The sequence below is a fragment of the Mobula birostris genome, chromosome 6 (assembly GCF_030028105.1).
Source record: "Mobula birostris isolate sMobBir1 chromosome 6, sMobBir1.hap1, whole genome shotgun sequence".
NCBI classification, from domain to species: domain Eukaryota; kingdom Metazoa; phylum Chordata; class Chondrichthyes; order Myliobatiformes; family Myliobatidae; genus Mobula; species Mobula birostris.
The window spans coordinates 34,881,761-34,899,109 of record NC_092375.1 but is presented as its reverse complement, the minus strand read 5'-3'; the positions used below and the strand labels follow the sequence as shown (position 1 = coordinate 34,899,109).

Below are 17,349 nucleotides of genomic sequence, written 5' to 3'. Positions count from 1 at the left end.
AATGGCAGGGATCGCTCCCAACGCAATTCCCTTGTCCTCCCCATTGATCTCCATCCTGGTACTTATCCTTGCAAGCGGAACAAGTGCCACACCTGCCCCTACACCTCCTCCATCACTATCATTCAGGGCCCCAGACAGTCCGTCCGGGTGAGGCGACACTTTGTCAGTTCGCTTTCTTGAGATTCTTACCCACTTGATACAAATGCAATACGCCAACTTCTGTGGCTAGCCACGATTCTTTATTTATGCAAGTGCAAGCTTTTGGGAGGATCGCTTAACAAACCTCGCAGTGCCTGCGGAGTCCTATCAAGCGATACTCTTCCCACAAGGGAACAGTCCTCCCTTTATATAAGGTTAAACAACACGGTCAGTCCCGTATGCAAGATACAAACACGAGGAAATCTGCAGATGCTGGAAATTCAAGCAACACGCACAAAATGCTGGTGGAAAGCAACAGGCCAGGCAGCAGCTACAGGAAGAAGCACAGTCAACGTTTCGGGCCGAGACCGTTCGTCAGGCCTGGCCTGCTGCGTTCTGCCAGCATCTTGTGTGTGTTGCAAGATAAATCCTACAGTCACAAGCACAGCAACAGTGATAGTACCACACAAAGAATGCTTAAGCACCTAAAAGCCGAAGCAAAGGCTTTCCACCCAAGAACAATGTATGAGATTAGTATCCAAATTCTTGCATGTTGTCAGGACAAATTATCTTTTAATATCTCAATAGTACTTGACAATTATAATCACCTAAAGGCAGAACTTAAAGGCCAGCCACCCCAGAACAATGTAAGAGGAATAGATAGAGTGGACAGCCAGCACCTCTTCCCCTGGGCACCACTGCTCAATACAAGAGGACATGGCTTTTAGGTAAGGGGTGGGAAGTTCAAGAGGGATATTAGAGGAAGGCTTTTTACTCAGAGAGTGTTTGGTGTGTGGAATGCACTGCTTGAGTCAGTGGTGGAGGCAGATGCACTCATGAAGTTTAAGAGACTACTAGACAGGTATATGGAGGAATTTAAGGTGGGGAGGTTATAAGGGAGGCAGGGTTTGAGGGTCGGCACAACATTGTGGGCCAAAGAGACTGTACTACGCTGTACTGTTCTATGTTGTTCCATGTTCTATGTTCTATTAGTTAGTTCAGCATTGTTAGAGGACAGAGCATAATCAGATTGCCACAGCCTTCATGCAAGACAAGGAAGCCTGCGGCGTAGATCAGTATCTAATTTCCTGCATGTTAGTAGGACAAATTAATCTTTTAACATCTCAACTTCACCATGAGTTTGTTGGGGTCAGCTACTGTATCCATTGCTCCCGGTGTGGCTTCCTGTATACTGGTGAGACCCGACATAGATTGGGAGACCACTTCACCAGAAAAAGAGAGATCTCCAAGTGGTCACCCATTTACTTCTACTTCCCTTTCCTCTTCTGACATGCCAGTCCATGGTCTCCTCTATTGTCGTGCTGAGGCACACTCAGATTGGAGGAGCAACATCTTATATTCCATCTGGGTAGCCTCCAATCTGATAGCATGAACATCAATTTCTTGAACTTCCGGTAATAGTTCCCCCCCCACCCCCATTTCCCTCGCTCACCTATCAGTTCCCCCTGGTGCTCCTCCTTTTTCCCTTTCTCCCATGGCCTTCTGTCAGATTCCCCCTTCTCCAGTCCGTGAAGTCCGCATTCCAGGTCACAGTCCGGTCCGTTGATTCCTTATTCCGGGTTTTCCTGGTTTCTCTTGTTCCATTGGGTGCCTTAACTAAGGCACCTGATTCTTGTTTTGGGCTGGCACATAAATACCTCTCAAACCAAGGATTCCCTGCTGGACTGTTCCTTTTGCCTTCTTTCTGAATCCTTGCCTGCAACCTGGCCTGCTACCTTTGTTTGCCACTTTGTCAGAATTCCCTGTCAATTTAACCCGCCAGAGAGCGACTGGAACCTTGTTGCATCAAGATAAGAAACAATCTATTGTTGACTTTGGAACTGTCTGTTTGTGTCCCCATGTTTAGTGTTCTATGTCAAAGAAGAGTCCCGGCGCTATGTCCTGTTCCCAAGGAGAGGCCCTGACTCTGTGTAGAGCCGCGGTCCTAAGTCCTCTACCCAAGGAGGGGTCCTGGCTCTGTGTTCCGTGTGCGAGTCGTGGCCCTATGTCCTGTTCCCAAGGAGGGGTCTTGGCTCTGTGTTCCGTGTTACTGTGTTCCAAGACCAAGTTCCAGGTGCCGTGTTCCAGTCCTGTCCAAGTCAAGGCTTCGTGTCCTCACCCAGGGCTGGAGTGCCTTGCTCAGTCCAGGCCACATCCAGATTCCTCACCCAGTCCAGGCCAAGGCTTTGCATTCCCAGTACTATCTATCGTCTAGTCTGTTCCTGGTCCCGAGTCCTCATCTGGATCCGGATTCTGAGCCCGAGTCAAGACCCATGTTCTGAGTCCCTGTCCAGTCTCTGGCTCAGAGTCCTAGTCCAGGCTCCTAGTTCCAAGTTCCTCGTCCAGGTCCCGCTTTCCTAGTCTTAGTCCTAGCCCAGGCCCGGTGTCCTTGTCTCATCCAGGGCCTGTGTCCGTGTCCAGCTACATCTCTCCCTGCTTATGCTTGTCTCTCTCCCGGATTACATTGAACATAGAACATAGAATGTACAGCTCCTTCGGCCCACAATGTTGTGCCGACCCTTAAACCCTGCCTCCCATATAATCCCCACCTTAAATTCCTCCATATACCTGTTTAGTAGTCTCTTAAATTTCACTAGTGTATCTGCATCCACCACTGACTCAGGCAGTGCATTCCAAGCACCAACCACTCTCTGAGTAAAAAATCTTCCTCTAATATCCCCCTTGAACTTCCCACCCCTTACCTTAAACCCATGTCCTCTTGTATTGAGTAGTGGTGCCCTGGGGAAGAGGTGCTGGCTGTCCACTCTACCTATTCCTCTTAATATCTTGTATACCTCCATCATGTCTCCTCTCATCCTCCTTCTCTCCAAAGAGTAAAGCCCTAGCTCCCTTAATCTCTGGTCATAATCCATATTCTCTAAACCAGGCAGCATCCTGGTAATTCTCCTCCGTACCATTTCTAATGCTTCCACATCTTTCCTATAGCTAGGCGACTAGAACTGGACACAGTACTCCAAGTGTGGCCTAACTAGAATTTTAAAACTCTATCCCTCGACTTATGAAAGCTAACACTCCGTAAGCTTTCTTAACTACCCTATCTACCTGTGAGGCAACTTTCAGGGATCTGTGGACATGTACCCCCAGATCCTTCTGCTCCTCCACACTACCAAGTATCCTGCCATTGGCTTTGGACTCTGCCTTGGATTTCGTCCTTCCAAAGTGTACCTCCTCACACTTCTCCGGGTTGAACTCCATCTGCCACTTCTCAGCCCACTTCTGCATCCTATCGATGTCTCTCTGCAATCTTTGATGATCCTCTACACTATCTACAACACCACCAACCTTTGTGTCGTCTGCAAACTTGCCAACCCACCCTTCTACCCCCACATCCAGGCTGTCCATAAAAAATCACGGAAAGTAGAGGTCCCAGAACAGATCCTTGTGGGACACCACCAGTCACAATCCTCCAATCTGAATGTACTCCCTCCACCATGACCCTCTGCCTTCTGCAGGCAAGCCAATTCTGAATCCACCTGGCCAAACTTCCCTGATCCCATGCCTTCTGACTTTCTGAATAAGCCCACCGTGTGGAACCTTGTCAAATGCCTTACTAAAATCCATGTAGATCACATCCACTGCACTACCCTCATCTATATGCCTGGTCACCTCCTCAAAGAACCCTATTAGGTTTGTTAGACATGATCTGCCCTTCACAAAACCATGCTGACTGTCCCTGATCAGACTATGATTCTCTAAATGTTCATAGATCCTACCTAAGTATCTTTTCCAACAGCTTTCCCACCACAGACGTAAGGCTCACTGGTCTATAATTACCTGGACTATCCCTACTACCTTTTTTGAACAAGGGGACAACATTCGCCAAAGTTAAAGCAAAGGAGAGGGCATACAAGGAAGCAAAAATTAGTTGGAAGACAGAGGATTGGGAAGTTTTTAAAAGCTTACAAAAGGAAACTAAGAAGATCATTAAGAGACAAAAGGTGAACTATGAAAGGAAGCTAGCAAATAATATCAAAAAGGATACTAAAAGCTTTTTCAAGTATATAAAGAGTAAAAGACAGGTGAGAGTAGATATAGGACCGATAGAAAATGATGCTGGAGAAATTATAATGGGAGATAAGGAGATGGTGGAGGAACTGAATATTTTGCATCAGTCTTCACTGAGGAAGACATCAGCAGTATACCGGACACGCAAGAGTGTCAGGGAAGAGAAGTGTGCGCAGTCACAAATACGACAGAGAAAGTACTCAGTAAGCTGAATAGTCTAAAGGTAGATAAATCTCCTGGACCAGATGGAATACATCCTCGTGTTCTGAAGAAAGTAGCTGTGGAGGTTGTGGAGGCATTAGCAATGATCTTTCAAAAGTCAATAGATTCTGGCATGGTTCCGAGAGATTAACCTGCTCACTTTTTAAACTCTACTGCTGTCTCACAGACCGACCATCACGCTCTTGCACAGTCGTGCCCTGTTCAAACTACCAAAGAAATGACCTTCCCCTTCTCAATCTGTTTGCTTTCCAAACTTCCCCGCTGTCTCACAGATCACTCCTTGCTTCCCAACTTCCCTTGCATTCTTGATAAACTTTGTCCTGTTCACAGTACTTCAGTGTCTGTGTCTTGCATTTGGGTCCGCTACCAGCGCCCCCTTGTAACACACTGTCTCTTTCACCAATTGACTTCCCAACTCTCTACTTCACACTACCCTCCCCACCCGGTTTCACCTATCCAGTGGTGCAGTGCTAGCCGGAGCACACGGGAGTGCGTCCTGCACATCTTTAAGAGAAAAGCCGAAATAAACAAGCTAATTAATTAGTGGCTGTTCTGTGAGTGAAAACATCTTGTTAAATCCACTCGCTGGATTTTTTTTGTTTTTGGCACCATTCTTTGTAAACTCCAGAACCTGTTATGCGTAAAGTGTCCCAGGAGATCAGCAGTTTCTGAGATAACTCAAATCACCCTGGGTGGCACCTAATTAAATAGCTTTTTTATTTTGGCTTTTTTCTTAAAGACGTGCAGGACACGCTCCCGTGCTCTCCAGCTAGCACTGCACCACTGCCTATCACTTACTACCTTGTTGAGTTCCTCCAGCGTTCTGTAGGTAAGTCGGAACAGGTACATACAGTTCTTATTTAGTGTCAGTTAGTCAAATATTTGTCTTAGTATATAGTATATATTTTACCTTTCTTAGTAGAGCTTTTCTCTTTCTCATCATAAATGGCCTTGTAGCAGCTGAGGCCCTCGATAACTGTATGGTAAACTTTGGTGAACCTCTCTGTATTAGGATCTTGCTCCTCTAACTTTGCCATCCTTGCTTCAAGGAGACAAAAGGCTTCAGCTAACTCTTTCGTCAAAACTTTTTCAGTTCTGGAGTTTTTAGGTCCCAGTCTTCTTCCTCAAATGCTATCATCACTTTATCCTTTAAAATTGTTCCTAGCGCTTTTCCCATGACCGATGGCATTTCACTTCTTTCTGATCGCTAAATACTGTACAAAGTTACACACTCAAAACAGTATTAACGGTAACGTGATCCAACTTAAAATGGCGGATGGCGTTCTCCTTCCTCGAGCCGAGGAACCGCTGAAGCCACGCAATGTTTTCATGAGCATCACAAAGTAGTGCGTGCGTTCACTATTACGAACCATTGTATTTAACTCAAATTTTTAATATAATAGGCTTTATGGCAGTCCATTCGTAAGTACGAGTTGTCCATAAGTGGGACATTCGTAACCCGGGGACTGCCTGTATATTGTTCGGAACATTGACAATTCCTTCCCCGCCAAGCTCCTCCGGCAGATTGTTCATTACCTTTCTGCTGTTGTTTACAGCAAATCGGCTGCTTTCTGTGTGGTAGTTTGCCTGTCGTTTATTAGGGAAAGGCGTTCAAGTTAGTTATCTGGCTACACTGTATGCCGGGCTAGCATATCTCTCTGCTTTCACTTCCAGTTCGCCGTTATCTAACCCAGAAAAAATAAGTCTGAAAATTCACCCTATCTATGTATACAATCTTGCATTCTAGCCAATAATTAACCCAAAACCAAGTTACCAAGTAAGCATCTCCATAGGTGCATTAGTTTGATTATTTGCACCATCTGACAGGTGGTAAGCTTGTAGCTAAGAAATTCAATAACCCAAAGGATTGTGCACTTCTGAGACGGAAATCAGCTAAGTCCACGCCATTGCCCCGAGTACGGAAGTACAGTGAAAAACTTTGTTTTAGACGTAGGAGCAGAATTAGGCCGTTGGGCCCATCGAGTCCGCTCCGCCATGGCTGATCCTTTTTTTAAACTCGTCAGTGCCCCCCAGCCTTCCCTCTGTAACCTTTGATGCCATATCCAATCAAGAGCATATCAAGCTCTGCTTTAAATACACCCAACGACCTGCCCTCCACAGCTGCCTGTAGTAATAAATTCCGCAAATTCACCACTTTCTGGCTAAAGGAATTTCTCTGCATCTGTTTTAAATGGATGCCCCTCTATCCTAAGGTTGTGCTCTCTTGTCCTACACTAACCACCACGGGAAACATCCTTTCCATATCTGCTCTGTCTAGGTCTTTCAGCATTTTAAAGGTTTCAATGAGATCCCCCCTCATCCTTCTAAATTCCAGTGAGTACAGACCCAGAGCTATCAAACGTTCCTCGTATGATAATCCTTGCATTCCTAGAAACATCCTTGTGAACCTCCTCTGGGCCCTCTCCAATGCCAGCACATCTTTTCTAAGATGAGGAGCACAAAACTGTTCACGATACTCAAGGTGAGGCCTCACCAGTGCCTTATAAAGCCTCAGCATCACATCCTTGCTCTTGTATTCTAGACCTTTTGAATGAATGCTAACACCTTGCATCTCAGATTTTTGGATTTTTGTATTTTCTCCCCATTTAGAAGATAGTCTGCACATTTATTTCAACTACCAAAGTGCACGACCATGCATTTTCCAATATTGTATTTCATTTGCCACTTTCTTGCCCATTCTCCTAATCTGTCTAAGTCCTAATGCAGCCCACCTGTTTCCTCAACACTACCTGCCCCTCCACCAAACTTTGTATCATCTGCAAACCTGGTTAAAAAAAAGTCATCTATTCCATCAACTAAATCGTTGATATCCAACATAAAAAGAAGTGGTCCCAACAACGACCCTTGCAGAACACCACTGGTCACTGGCAGCCAACCAGAGAAGGATCCTTTTATTCCCACTCACTGCCTCCTACCATTAGCCAATGCTCTAACCATGCCAGTAACTTTCCTGCAATACCATGGGCTCTTAACTTGGTAAGCAGCCTTGTGTGGCACCTTTGTCAAAGGCCTTCTGAAATTCCAAATATACAACGTCCACTGTATCGCCTTTATTTATCCTACATGTAATATGTAATCACCTCAAGAAAATTCCAACAGGTACATCAGGCAGGATTTTCCCTTAAAGAAACCATGCTGACTTTGTCCTCTCTTGTCCTGTGTCACCAAGTACTCCATCACCTCATCGTTAACAATTGACTCCAACGTCTTCCCAGCCACTGAGGTCAGGCTAACTGGTCTATAACTTCCTTTCTGTTGCCTTCCTCCTTTTTTAAAGAGTGGTGAAATTTGCAATTTTCTAGTCCTCTGGCACCACGCCAGAGTCCAATGATTTTTGGAAGATCATTACTAATGCCACCACAATCTCTACTGCTACCTTTCTCAGAACCCGAGGGTGCAGTTTATCTGGTCCCGGTGACTTAAGTACTTTTCAGCTTTTTGAGCACCTTCTCTCTTGTAATAGTAACTGCAGTCACTTCTATTCCCTCACACCCTTCAACATCTGGCACATGGTTGGTGTCTTCCACAGTGAAGACTGATGCAAAATACTCATTTAGTTCATCTGCCATCTCCTTGTCCCCTGCTATTATTTCTCCGGCCTCATTTTCTCGTGGTCTTATATCCACTCTCACCTCTCTTTTATTTTTACATACTTGAAAAAGCTTTCACTATCCACTTTGATATTGTTTGCAAGCTTGATTTCATATTTCATCTTTTCCCTCCTGATGATTCTTTTAGCTGTTCTCTGCAGGGTTTTAAAAGCTTCCCAATCCTGTCTCCCCATTCATTTTTGCTTTGTTGTATGCCCTCTCTTTTGCTTTTACATTAGCTTTGATATCCCTTGTTAGCCATGGTTGTACTATTTTGCCATTTGTGTAGTTCTTCATTTTTTGGAATGCAGCTATTCTGCACCTTCCTCATTTTTCCCAGAAACTCACACCATTGCTGCTCTGCTGTCATCCCTGCCAGCATCTTCTTCCAATTTACTTTGGCCATCTCCTCTCTCGTACCTCTGTAATTTCCTTTATATTTCACTGAAATACGGCTACATCAGGCTTTACCTTCTCCCTATCAAATTTCAAGTTGAACACAATCGTATTGTGATCATTGGCTCCTAAATGTTCTTTTACCTTAAGTTCCCTGATCACCTAGATTATGAAGACACGTAGTCCTCTTTCATTGTCATTTAGTAATGCATGCATTAAGAAGTGATACAATATTTCCTCCGGTGTGATATCACAAAACACAGGACAGACCAAGACTGAAAAGAACTGACAAAACCATATATAGTTACAACAGTGCAACAATACCATAACTTGATGAAGAAGTCCATGAGTACAGTAAAGTTCAAAGTCTCTCAAATGTCCCACATCTCACGGAGATGGGAGAAGGAAGAAAAACTCTCCCTGCCATGCCGACCACAGTCCGACTCTGAGTCATCCGAAAACTTCGAGCTCTGATCAACTCTCGACACCGAGTACTGAGCGCCATCTTTGTCCGAACGATTTGACCTCCTTCGCGGTCGCCAAAAGCAGGCAAGGCCGGAAATTTCAAGGCCTACCCTCCGAAAGATTCCCGACCACGCAATAATGACAGCAGCAAATGAGCGTTTTAGAAATTTCTCCAGATGTTCCTCCGTGCTTTCACATCCATTCTCCATCAAATCAGAATTGTCCACGGCCCCTATTTAACCGATACGATATCATTTTTCACTGCGCACACGCAGGCGCGCCGCCATCTTCTCCTCCTGCCTCCGGTTCATTATATAACACCCAATTCAGTATAGCTGAGCACCTAGTAGGCTCAACCACAAACTGTTCTTAAAAGTCATCTCGTAGGCATTCAACAAACTCACTCTCTTGAGATCCATTTCCAGCCTGATTTTCCCAATCGACCTGCATGTTGAAATCTCCCATGACTATCATAACATTGCCCCTTTGAAATACCTTTTCTATTTCCTGTTGTAATCTGTGGTCCACATCCCAGCTACTGTTGAGAGGCCTGTACATATAGGGTCCTTTCACCCTTGCAGTTTTTTAACTCAATCTACAAGAATTCAACATCTTCCTATTGATTTGATGCTGTTCTTCAGCAAGTAAACCTCTTTTTTTTTTCCAGAGTTGATAAATATCTGAAAAAGAACAGGTGAAAGGACAATAAGAGAGGAAGTGGAATTGCTCCAAGAACTGGCATAGGCTTGAAATATGAAATTGCTCCCTTCTGTGTCTAAGCAACATTGCTTTGCACAGAGCGAAGACCTGGGATTAGAAGATGCATGGGAAAAAAATATCAATAATGCAGGATATAGAAACACGGCTACGAACAGTGTATACAATTTTCAGCAGGTTATCAGTGAAGAAGCGAAAACTACAATAATCAGATAATGCTTTGGAATTTGGTAATGCGTCATTTAGACCACTAAAAGCGTTAAGATGGCAGTCAAGGAATTTTGCCGTTACTGCCTTAATGAAGAATTACGAAATTTCGATCTAGCATTGCAAAGAACAGATTAATGAATTTAACGATCTAATCAGCAATGGCAGCCTGAAGATTTTGACCAATCCACAATATTGAGTAGCATAACAATCCTTGACGGCCGCCATCTTGTCGGATGCGGGCTCCAGGCACTGCGGTGTTGTGCAGAGCGGCGTGTGCACCGACGGGCGAGGATTTATGATCTTGTGCTGCAAGTGATCACGCAAGATCTTCTACGCTCACTTTGTGTTGAATAAACGGGGGCCGCTTGCCAAAATTTGGCTTGCAGTCCATTGGGACAAGAAGCTGCCTAAAGCCCATATATTTGAATGTAACCTGGAGAGCAGCGTGGAAAGCATTATTTCCCCTGAGGTCAAGATGGCCTTGCGAACCTCTCGGCATCTTCTGCCCGGTGTGGTAAGGATTTATCACAGAAAAGCCAAATATTTTTTGGCAGACTGCAATGAAGCCTTTATAAAGATTAAAATGGCTTTTCATCCGGGTGTGGTAGAACTTCCAGAAGAGAACCGAGAACCCGCATACAATGCTATCACCTTGCCCAAAGGATTTCATGATTTTGACCAACCACTATCAGACTTAGATGATATTAAACGTAGAAAATAGGTGCAGGAGTAGGCCATTCGGCCCTTCGAGCCTGCACCACCATTCAGTATGATCATGGCTGATCATCCAACTCAGAACCCTGCACCTGCCTTCTCTCCATACCCCCTGATCCCTTTAGCCACAAGGGCCATATCTAACTCCCTCTTAAATATAGCCAATGAACTGGCCTCAACTGTTTCCTGTGGCAGAGAATTCCACAGATTCACCACTCTCTGTGTGAAGAAGTTTTTCCTCATCTCCGTCCTAAAAGGCTTCCACTTTATCTTTAATCTGTGACCCCTCGTTCTGGACTTCTCCAACATCGGGAACAATCTTCCTGCATCTACCCAGTCCAATCCCTTTAGAATTTTATACGTTTCAATAAGATCCCCCCTCAATCTTCTAAATTCCAGCGAGATTAAGCCTAGTCGATCCAGTCTTTCATGATATGAAAGTCCTGCCATCCCAGAAATCAATCTGGTGAACCTTCTTTGTACTCCCTATATGGCAAGAATGTATTTCCTCAGATTAGGGGACCAAAACAGCACACAGTACTCCAGGTGTGGTCTCAACAAGGCCTTGTACAACTGCAGTGGTACCTCCCTGCTCCTGTACTCGAATCCTCTTGCTATAAATGCCAGCATACCATTCGCCTTTTTCACCGCCTGCTGTACCTGCATGCCCACTTTCAATGACTGGTGTATAATGACACCCAGGTCTGATTGCACCTCCCCTTTTCCTAATCGGCCACCATTCAGATAATAATCTGTTTTCCTGTTTTTGCCACCAAAGTGGATAACCTCACATTTATCCACATTAAATTGCATCTGCCATGAATTTGCCCACTCACCTAACCTATTCAAGTCACCCTGAATCCCCTTAGCATCCTCCTCACAGCTAACACTGCCATCCAGCTTCGTGTCATCTGCAAACTTGGAGATGCTGCATTTAATTCCCTCGTCTAAGTCATTAATATATATTGTAAACAACTGGGGTCCCAGCATTGAGCCTTGCGGTACCCCACTAGTCACTGCCTGCCATTCTGAGAAGGTCCCATTTATTCCCACTCTTTGCTTCCTGTCTGCCAACTAGTTCTCTATCCACGTCAATACCATCCCCCAAATACCGTGTGCTTTAAGTTTGCACACTAATCTCCTGTGTGGGACCTTGTCAAAAGCCTTTTGAAAATCCAAATATACCACATCCACTGGTTCTCCCCTATCCACTCTACTAGTTACATCCTCAAAAAATTCTATGAGATTCGTCAGACATGATTTTCCTCTCACAAATCCATGCTGACTTTGTCCGATGATTTCACCGCTTTCCAAATGTGCTGTTATCACATCTTTGATAACTGACTCTAGCATTTTCCCCACCACCGATGTTAGGCTAACTGGTCTATAATTCCCCGGTTTCTCTCTCTCTCCTTTTTTAAAAAGCGGGGTTACATTAGCCACCCTCCAATCCTCAGGAACTAGTCCAGAATCTAAAAAGTCTTGAAAAATTATCACTAATGCATCCACTATTTCTTGGGCTACTTTCTGAAGCACTCTGGGATGCAGACCATCTGGCCCTGGGGATTTAACTGCCTTTATTTCCTTCAATTTACCTAACACCACTTTCCTACTAACATGTATTTCCCCCAGTTCCTCCATCTCACTAGACCCTCGGTCCCCTACTATTTCCGGAAGATTATTTATGTCCTCCTTTGTGAAGACAGAACCAAAGTAGTTACTCAATTATTCTGCCATGTCCTTGTTCCCCATGATCAATTCACCTGTTTCTGACTGTAAGGGACCTACATTAGTCTTAACTAATCTTTTTCTTTTCACATATCTATAAAAGCTTTTACAGTCAGTTTTTATGTTCCCTGCCAGTTTTCTCTCATAATCTTTTCTCCCTTTCCCAATTAAGCCCTTTGTCCTCCTCTGCTGGACTCTGAATTTCTCCCAGTCCTCAGGTGTGCCGCTTTTGCTGGCTAATTTGTATGTTTCTTCTTTGGAATTGATACTATTCCTAATTTCCCTTGTCAGCCACGGGGGCACTATCTTCCCTGGTTTATTCTTCTGCCAAACTGGGATGAACAATTGTTGTAGTTCATCCATGCAATCTTTAAATGCTTGCCATTGCATATCCATCATCAACCCTTTAAGTATCATTTGCCAGTCTAACTTAGCTAATTCACGTCTCAGACCTTCAAAGTTACCCTTCTTTAAGTTCAGAACCTTTGTTTCTGAATTAACTATGTCACTCTCCATCTTCCTGAAGAATTCCACCATATTATGGTCACTCTTACCCAAGGGGCCTCTCACGACAAGATTGCTAATTAACCCTTCCTCATTGCTCAATACCCAGTCTAGAATGGCCTGCTCTCTAGTTGGTTCCTCGACATGTTGGTTCAAAAAACCATCCCGCATACATTCGAAGAAATCCTCTTCCTCAGCACCCTTACCAATTTGGTTCACCCAATCTACATGTAGATTGAAGTCACCCATTATAACTGCTGTTCCTTTATTGCACGCATTTCTAATTTTCTGTTTAATGCCATCCCCAACCTCACTACTACTGTTAGGTGGCCTGTACACAACTCCCACCAGCGTTTTCTGCCCCTTAGTGTTATGCAGCTCTACCCATATCGATTCCACATCCTCCTGGCTAATGTCCTTCCTTTCTATTGTGTTAATCTCCTCTCTAACCAGCAATGCTATCCCACCTCCTTTTCTTTCATGTCTATCCCTCCTGAATATTGAATATGTCTGAATGTTGAGCTCCCATCCTTGGTCACCCTGGAGCCATGTCTCTGCGATCCCAAATATATCATATTCATTAATAACTATCAGCACTTTCTATTCATCCACCTTGTTACAAATGCTCCTTGCGTTGATTCACAAAGCCTTCAGGCTTGCTTTTACAACACTCTTAGCCCTTAGACAACTATGATGAAAAGTGGCCCTTTTTGATTTTTGCTCTGGGTTTGCCTGCCTGCCACTTTTACTTTTCACCTTACTACTTTTTGCTTCTACCCTCATTTTGCACCCTTCTGTCTCTCTGCACTTGTTCCCATCCCCCTGCCACATTAGTTTAAATCCTCCTGAACAACAGTAGCAACTGCTCCCCCTAGGACATTGGTTCCAGTCCAGCCCAGGTGCAGACTGTCCTGCTTGTACCGGTCCCACCTCCTCCAGAACTGGTTCCAATGCCCCAGAAATTTGAATCCCTCCCCCTTGCACCATTTTTCAAGCCACGTATTCATCTGATATATCCTCCTATTTCTACTCTGACTAGCACGTGGCACTGGTAGTAATCCAGAGGTTATTACTGATTTGATATTGGCGTGGCTCAGCAGTTTACGCTGAACCAGAGAAGAGTGGAAGAAATCACAATAAGAGAGGAAGTTGGTAACACCACTTTAATTCAGGATAATGACTTTGGTGATTTTGGAGTAGATGACCGAGAGATTATGCAAGAAGGAAGCATTTTTGAAGAAGATATAATGGGAAGCACTAGTGATTCCAATCTGTTGTTGGAGCCAGTACAGAACACCACATCTCAGCTGGTTGAGAAAAGTAATTATCTGGCATATGATGATTCCCTCAAAAATTATGGATTTGGGGATGGTACTGATGGTGGAATTCTTAACGATAAACTTTTAAGTCACAACGACGGTGGTATCTTTGATGATGCACCAGTGTTAACAGATGGTGGAGTACTGATGCTGGAAGAACCTGTCCATAATGATGATGAAGATGATGTCATGTCCATCGGTGGACCTGACAGTCCAGACTCTGATGATCCTGATGAACCTCTTCCAACCATGACTGATCAGACAACCTTGGTACCAAATGAAGAGGAAGCATTTGCATTGGAACCAATTGATATAACTGTTAAAGAAACAAAAGCCAAGAGGAAGAGGAAGCTGATTGTAGACAGTGTTAAGGAACTGGACAGTAAAACTATTCGGGCACAGCTAAGTGATCACTCTGACATTGTAACAGCGTTGGATCTTACACCACCAACCCAAACAACTTATGATGTGGAAAGGGACAGGTGGTGTGGGGAAGTTATCCTCGCTTCCAGCTCAACTCCTCTGGAGTAACAGATTGTTGAAACTGTTCACACGTTGCCTCACTCCAATTGTATCAGATGAGCTGAGAAAAGAGAAAGCGAGGTGAGGCAGACAATTTGGAACAATTCCTGAAAGAGATTGAAAATCCAGAAGTTCCAAGGGAAGAGCGGCAGCCACAACAACAGCAGCAGCGTGATGTAACTGATGAACCCATCTTGGAAGAGCCCAGTCGCCTGCGAGAATCTATATTAGAGAGCAGTAGGACTGCATTAGATGAGTCAATCATGCCACCACCACAGAGAATTGCCAAGCGTAAATCAAAGGAAATTGAACTTGAGGTTCCATTACCACAAGAAGAGCAACAACAGCCACAGCAACAAGAACAGGAACTGCAGATTCTACCTATAGAGCTTCCTCCTGAGGAACAAATGCACATCGTTGACCTTGTCCCAGAACTTGCAGTTCTGCCAGAGAAAAAAAGAAAAAGATGAAGAGGAAGAAGAAGAGGAAGAGGAAACAACTGGAGGTGAACAAGATCAGGAAGAAAGGCGGTGTAATAACAGAACTCAACAAATGCTTCATGGTCTACAGAGAGCTTTGGCTACAACGGGAGCTGAGTCCGTTGGCCTGACAGATTTATGTCAGAAAAATAACAGCAAGCAAGCAGCTGCAAAATTCTGCAGTTTGTTAGTACTGAAGAAGCAACAGGCAATTGAGCTTACACAGGCTGAGCCTTACAGCGACATCATTGCAACTCCAGGACCCAGGTTCAATATTGTCTGATCTTATAGCTCGTGTTTATTCACTCGATACGTATTGCCCTAAGTGGGGAATTGAGACCACTGCAACTCTTTGATATGATGGTTTTATGTATATTGACTATTAAAAGATTGTTTTGGACAGGGAAACTTCAATATTTGGGATAGGTGTGTTATTCCAGTGTTTATGAGGAAGAAAAATACTTTTCACTCCATGGCGGGTTTTATACTGGAAAAAAAATAATCATGATTGGAAAAATACTAAACATTCAGATTATGAACACATTTAGCATGTTTCTGTGCAAATACAATTCTGGGTTTATTGATAGAATTATTCAAGAAGGTCATGTACACCACTATTGCTGGTATATGTCAATAAGATGTATTTTTATTAAAATTACAACAAAGTACTATAGAATTGGTAGTGAACATTTGCACTTAAGTTAACTTTTACAATTGTGTGCGGGCTCCTTTGTATTGAGATTTTATTTTAGAACACAGGCTACCAGTATGCCCATTCTGCACTGGAATTTCAAATTATTTGTTAAAATACAACCAAGGACATACAAAATATTCAGTTAATTCTAATGTCATGCTCATAAATTTAGGATGCTGTAACTGATGGGAGTGTTACAAAGCTGGTTTCATTTTAAACATTATGTCCCCGTAAGCTTCAAACCACTTTTTGTATAAAATGTGCAGATAATTTTTCATGAATATCTAATTATGGAAAGATGACACCTTTCATTTGAAGCAGCATTTTGCTGATGCTACTGAGTCTTTAGTTTGTTGCTTAATTAGGTCATTGCTAAATGTTGCTGAACAGTGATAGTTCTTGCTGTTATGTATAACCTTTTAAATAAAATACTTGTATTAAAAAAAAAATCCTTGACAAAGATCTGGCATTTCTTTGTAAACTCCTCCAGAAAATCTGTTTGAATACAATTGAAGCACTGCATTATGCAAAAGCAAAAATTAACAAATCACGCTCATAGTATCGGTGATACCTTATATTGGAATGACAAAGTGAACGATCTGTTTGCACGTATAAGCTTTAACGTCGATACTGCACCTATTATTTGATTCTTTCAATGTGAGTGTAATCACCTGGATAATAGATTTCCTGATGATGAATTAAGAAAATAGTTAGCTTTTGACCCTGCTGCTATTGCTAACGCAACCAATTTTGAATTTGGAAAAGAGAATTTTGTACGATTGACAAAACTATTACGAACTACGACTAAAGTGTTTCCTCAAAACTACCACAGAAATATTGTGATATTCAAATTTGTTGTTTCTGAGAAAGTTAAGACTGGCTCAATTAAGACGTTCACTGATACGTTGAACTACCTGAAATTAAGCATGTGAAAAGCCGTCATTTCAACAAATGTTCTCGTTGAAACATTTCAAGCTTCTAGTGCTGACTGCCAACAAATATAAGCCCAGGAAAAGACAAAAGGTGGAAAATTTGGATGATCTAATGGGGGTTAAGACATATCTAGACAGTCCTTATGGACAATGAATTTGTAAAGCCAGATGAGAAAAAGTTTCTGAAGCGTGAAAGATTTTCTTTGTATTGTATTTAATTGTACCCTTTAATAAATAAAATGAAAAGTATGTGATTCTTCAATTTTCATTCTAAGTATTCATAGCAGGCATATTACACAAAACTATTTAAAGTGCTGTGCAGTTTTCAGACAGTGTAAAAATTTCCTGCTCAGAGCCATGGTTGGTCTGTGCATCTCTAAAAAAAATTAGATGGAACATTGACTTTGAAAATAGGATTCTGGTGGATAAGAAATCAGACATGATGGAAAGATGGAGCAGACTTGATGGGCCAAATTTCCTCATTCTTTCCCTATATCTTATGTCATGCTTTCCAGACTTAGCAGCAAGAGGTATCCAGAAATAACGGAGGCACTGTACACATGTTAAAGGTCATAAGAAATATCTTTATTCAATTAATATAATGCAGAATCAATACAGAAAGGAAACGATTAAAGAATTTCTAAAAGAGACAAAGTAATACTTATTAAACTA

At 43.1% G+C, this 17,349-nt stretch overlaps 1 pseudogene; it reads left to right on the top strand.

Annotated features, from left to right (window-relative positions):
* Window position 1: 1 nt before the first annotated feature.
* LOC140198677 (double-strand-break repair protein rad21 homolog) lies at window positions 2-15,525 on the top strand (annotated as a pseudogene).
* The last annotated feature ends 1,824 nt before the right edge of the window (window positions 15,526-17,349 follow it).